At 34.7% G+C, this 6,171-nt stretch overlaps 1 pseudogene; it reads left to right on the forward strand.

The window, feature by feature from the left end:
* Window positions 1-263: 263 nt before the first annotated feature.
* LOC136200892 (uncharacterized) lies at window positions 264-6,171 on the forward strand (annotated as a pseudogene).

The following is a 6,171-nucleotide window of genomic DNA, read 5'->3' on the forward strand; positions in this document are numbered from 1 at the left end:
CTGTCTATTTTTTTAGTTTTTAATCGTCATATTTGGCATAAACAGACATACAGAAAATAACAGAGGAACATGACCATTTTGTATCTACTATAGCTGTCGTGAAAGCTAAAATATGTTCGGTTAAAAACTAGATAAAATGACCAAATGATTAATATTGATAAAAAAGATAGGGATTTTATAATGTGTTTTAAAAAATAGAGGAACTAAGCATTAGGTAAAAAAAAAGGGGACTCATAAATTATTTACCTAAGAAGAAGGGTAAAGCCATCGATCAATATTAGGGATTTCTCTTCATTTCTCTTCACGCCTCTTCCATCGCGCCTCTTCTATCTTCACCCTCTCTTCACCGCCTCTTCTCCGCTGCGAAGTTATTGAGAACTACGGTCATCGTTGCTAGAACCAATAAACCCTTCCTCTTAACTCCACCCTTGAGATTCTTTAACGACCGATTCAACGGTCCAAATGCAAGCCCAGTTGCTCTTCAGATGATCGATTACGCTCTCTCTCTTGCCAAATCTCAGAAATCAGGTTTTCTTTATTATTTCTTTTCATTTTAATTTTGGGATACGGTTTACATCAATTTCGTTTTTGAATTGGTTTTCTGCAACTTTATGAGTAGATGAATCTTATGGGCAAGCTATGCTGGTACTGGAGCAATGTCTTTCTTCTGAGTCGACCGAGGGCCTAGGTATCGTGACCCAGAATTCCAAGGGGATGACCCTACTCGCTATGTCTAACTTATTATTTGCAAGGTTTTCCCTTTCTTCCCCTCGTTTTAAAATGTGTTTCTATTTTGGGGTCAGTTTAATTCTAGTCTATCATGAAAGCTATTCTGTTCTTAAACTGACATTATGTAGAGAGAGTTATGATGAAGCAATGGAGAAGCTGCAAACAATTTTGGACTTGGAACAATCTTCTCTGGGTGTTAAGGTAAGGAAACTACCTCTTTCACCTACAAAATTCTTGATTTCATCGTAGCATGTTATGACTAGAAACATGGTTTATGTTGCAGTTGCTGCCATGGAAGCTCTCGTGGGACTCAATTTAGCTTTGGGCAATGTAAGTTGCCTCAAGCTCTGTAGTTCTCATTTTCTATCTAGATTAAAAAAAGTAAAAGTAAAATTGCATTGAGACTTAGACTATTCTCCCTATATAGGATGATTCTTCATCAGTACTAGCAGATAAATGCTTAGAACGTTGGGGAAATGATGAAGATGCAGATGCATTTGTCAATGCTCGTGCTAAAGCAGTTAAAGGGCTAGTTGAGCTTCTTTAGGGCAATATTGAATCAGGTAGACTTAAAAACATTTTCGGCTATATTTTCACTTGTGTAATTACTGAACTTGCTACTTTCGTGCAGCTGTGTCATTATTCCAAGGATTTAAGGACAATGAGGATTGTGTTGGTAAGTATCTCATATGATCCTAAATCCTTTTAGAGCATTGTATTTTACCATATGCTGATGTTGTGATTGGAAATGCTGCTTTGTCATTTGGAGAGTTCTTGCATGCCACTGGTAACTTATCATTGGCGAAGGATTTCTACCAGAAAGTTATCAATGAAGTACCTGAAAAGAAAGACTTCACTGACATGCATTCCTTATCAGCTTGTAACATGTCTTCATATAAAGTTCTGCTTGCATCCATCTGTGCCTTGGGCAGCTTGAGGCTCATATGGGGTGAGCTTAGATTGGTTTATCTTTTATTGGTCATTTCTGCTAATTGCTTTGTCTGATTCCATTTTCATGTTAATAAGATTTATTTCAGGAAATTTAATGATGCAGAGGAAACATTGACGAAGGCATTGAATAAAGCAGATCAACTTTTTGGTGGGTTACTTTGAAGTTTTCTTTGTAATTTCAAGTAATATGGAAAAATCTAGAGTAGATTTTTGGGTAATATATCAATCAATTCTATGGTGTCTCATTCGATATAGGCTCTCATCATCCCAATGTTGGTGTAGTTTTAACTTGCTTGGCTCTGATGTTTCGGCATAAAGCGGTACAAGAGCACTCAAGTTCCCTTTTGATACAGAGAGGTTTGTACTTCTACATGACTTATATAAAAATTTTGGTCATACTGAACTCTTAATACATTTTCCTTCATTCACTAGCTATTGGGTTTTACAAATTAAAGATGAAATATATCTTGGATTGTAGAACTAGTGTGCTAGAATTGGACAAGGCAATTTGACTTTATAAGAATATTGTCCTACAAAAATCATAATTTTTGAAAGATGAAATTGGAACAAAGGTCAAATTGCCCAAACTTGAATGCTATGAGTTTCAAAATGAATTTTGATTTATGTACATTTCTTGACACGAAAATGAAAACATAACACTCTTAAATTGGGATGTTCATTTATCGACTCAGATTATCAAATATACTGTCGCATACCTATAAGCGCACCTTAGTTATGGAGCATTGTAGTTGGTACAAATTGTCACTGTTTTGGAATCCTATTGTATCTTTGTCAGGGACTGTATCAAAGGCCACTAGATTTTTTTTAAAAGCTCCACCACTTGATTCAGAAGGTATGTGGAGTGACCCTTCCCTTCAACTATTTTAATGAATTTTATGGTTTTTGAGTTTTAACATATTTTTTTCTTCCGGCTGCATAGGCAATATAAGGATGAAATTTTCAAGGCAGGATATAGGGTTTTGTCTTCGCGGTGGGAATTAGGGGATATGTTCTTAATTATGTGTGCTTTGGCGTGGTTGCCTTGTAGAGACAATATTGCTGCAAATTATGTGAGCCGGTAAATTGATTGTTAGTATATTTTCTCTTTATGATTTCTCGTTGGGTCCATCGAGTAAAAGACATGTATTAGATGAGCCTACTATTTTTCAAGTTTGGTTTCCTGTAAACTTAGGTTATTCAAATCATTACGGGAATGACCATGAAGTTTTGCTGGTTTTCATTACTGTTGTTGCTTCAAACAACTCTAGTTTGACGGTTCCTTGATACATATTCTGTGAAATGAACATCACTATTTATTGTGGGTAATGTTCATATTTATTGTTTCAGCATAAAATTGAACAAAAATTGGATTTGGGGTTTTCGTATGATTAGTCCCTGATTATGGGTTTTTAATTTCTTGATGCACAAAGGGCTAATTGAAATGGAAGAGATCATTGACCCATTTCGTTTCTCAATTTTTTTTTGTATGATTGATGAAATGATGAAGTGTTAGATTGGCGTTTTCTCAATCTATTTCTGTTGCTTCTTTTTTATGATTATTCTCTATGTGGTTTTAGTATTAGATATTTGAGTTGTTACCGTTATTTCAATTTTGAGTTAGTGGGAGATGATTTCTGGATTCTTAATGTATGGTGGTTTACTAGGTTAAGTCATTTGTTGATGATTAGGGGTATCAATTCGGGTTATGGTGTTATGTTATCTATATGTTTCGTAGGGTTATATATGATATACATGCAAGGAAAATGATAATTGTGTTAATCATGTCAGGTCAGTCGGATTGCGGGTGTAAATCTGGTTAATTGTTGCCCCTGTTTATGATTGAGTGGTGTTTTGATTTGTGTATTTCACCTAATGGCTTGTTTTCAATCCTGCTTTCTCCTCTAGGAACTGAGTTTCCTGTTTTTGGCAATAAGAAGGTGGACTGTTATACTAAAGTTAATAACGCCTAAATTTATAGCATGACGATTTTCGTGCAGGATTACGTGTCGAGTGTTCTATCTTGTGTGGCTTTGTAGAACTCATAGTCTAGGACGTAGCAAGTGTGGTATCTTTTATGGATATATAGGTTCCAGAGGTTAGAGATGATATAGAGGAGACAAAGAAGCAACATTGCCAAAAAAAACTCCATAGCAAAGAATGAAGAAACAATTCAAGCTGTTGAATCTGTTGTAGATGAAAACAATTAATATATATTACTTCAAAATATGAATTTCTTTTATACATGAAGGTGGGTAGGCGTTATATAAATTTATATTTGACTTGAATAAAAGAAAAACAAATTTGATGATACACATAAGAAAAACAAATCTAACTTGGTTGTAATTTCACTTTATAGCATATTGAGTCTTTACTCATAGATTTTTCCAAAGAATGCTGTAGACTTGAGTTAAATGAGATAAACTAGCTTCTTTGTTCTAATATTTTTATATGATGAGCTCAAAAGTCAAATTGTATGCAGTTGATAACTACAATTGCAAATGCCATGACCTTAGCTGTGTGACTACTATTTTTTATAATTTGTATGGCTATTATGCTAGAACCTTTTAGTATTTTGTTTTCTGTACATTTTGAGAGCCCTTTTAAATTCATTACAGTTGCTTCTAACTGTAAATTTTGGTTCAGCGCTTGCTGGTTCGCATTAATGCGATAAAGACTGAGGTTTTTAAGACTAATATAAGATGCCCCCTGATATTGCTCAACAGGTTTTGATGCAACCAAATTTACAAGCTAGCCCGAGACTTTGTAATGCATATCAAAAGCCTCCATCGATGAAATGGTGTTCATTCGCTTTCGTGTTAGTGCAGTCTATGATTTCGAGTTCGTTGTTCTCGAGGAAATTGCTGGGTATTAATATCTGTATTTTGGATTGTGTTTCAGAGCCGAAGAGCAAGGTCAGCTACAGCTTGTGGAGCGAGAAGATATCGATGACGAAGAGGACTTGTTTGAAGCCATTGACAAGTGGAAGATGCCAAATCAATGCCGTTGAGGTTTATCTATGTTATTGATGTTTCGGTATTAAGATCTGGTAAATTTTGCAGTCATCTCACAAGGAATCAATGTTGGAGACGTAAAAAAGCTTCAAGATGCAAGGATCTATACCTGCAATGGCTTGATGATGCACACAAAAAAGGTATGATGATTTTCAAATTGTTGAAATTCTGCAAGTGTTGATTTCATCTCTGATTGCTGTTGTCTCCATTTTATTATCAGAATTTGATATGGATCAAAGGATTATCCGAGGCTAAATTTGATAAGATATACGAAGCTGCTGAAAAGCTTGTGGTTAGTGCTCAAAATGCTGATAATTGAATCTAGGCTTCTGTGCTAAATTTATACGATACTAGTACTAGATTTCCATAGTTAGGACTTATCTCTTCACTTTATATTCTCTAACTACTACGTATGTCTCTTTTTCTTTCTCAGAATTTTGGTTATATAAGAGGAAGTGATGCTCTTATCAAAGTAAGTTGTACACTCTCTCTGCTCTTTTTAATTCGAGGAGAGATAATATTCGATGCAACGAGTCAAGTTCTCATACGTAACAAGAGAAAGTAATGCTAGTTTTCAAACCTGTTAAAAGTAGCTAAAAGGTCCGATTCTTGTTTATTGTGACAGAGGAAGTCCGTTATTCGTATCATGACAGGAAGCCAAGCCTTGGATGAACTCTTGGGAGGTAAATCTAAATTGTAGTACTAGATGCTCCTGAACGTCAACTCTTGTGCAAATTGCTTGTATTCGATTGATATTATTTTTGTTTTTTAATTTAACAAAGGCGGGATCGAGACTATGTGTACAACAGAAGCATTTGGGGAACTCCGCTAAGAAAAATTATATTCCAGAATATAATTGTATCCTTAGAAGCTGGCCTGATTATCAATTGATAATTGTAAAATACGTAATCTATTGACGTATCAAGTACTGCTCCTACATTATGTTTTTTTTTCAAATAAGTAAAATATTATCAATTGATGCAGGAGCAGTAATTGATAATGGTAAATTACGTAATCTATTGACGTATCAAGTACTGCTCCTTCATTGATAATGTAGGAGCAGTACTTGGTAAATTACGTTTTTTAGATGCAGGAGCAGTACTTGATAATGTAAGAACCACATTAAGTAAAATATTATCAATTGACGTATCCTTAGAAGCTGGCATGATTATCAATTGATAATGGTGTTCGTTGAAGGCGGAGGTATTTCTGGGTATTTCTGGGTTTAGGTGTGTATTTATTTGCGTCTATTGTCGTCTGTTTATTTCATGCTTGCCCTTTCATGCTTGCTCTTTCTCAATTGTGTTCTGAATTATTCATCTTCTTGTTGTTTCAGTTTTATTTAATTAGCCCTGAATGTTTTTCTTGGTTCTCCCAAAAATTCAATTTTAGTTTAGGTGATTGTCTATCTCACCGTTATTGTTTACTTAAGTACATAATGATTGATTATTTTGTGTTGTTATATAATGTTTTTAGAACA

Source organism: Euphorbia lathyris, chromosome 7 (genome assembly GCF_963576675.1).
Source record: "Euphorbia lathyris chromosome 7, ddEupLath1.1, whole genome shotgun sequence".
Taxonomy (NCBI): domain Eukaryota; kingdom Viridiplantae; phylum Streptophyta; class Magnoliopsida; order Malpighiales; family Euphorbiaceae; genus Euphorbia; species Euphorbia lathyris.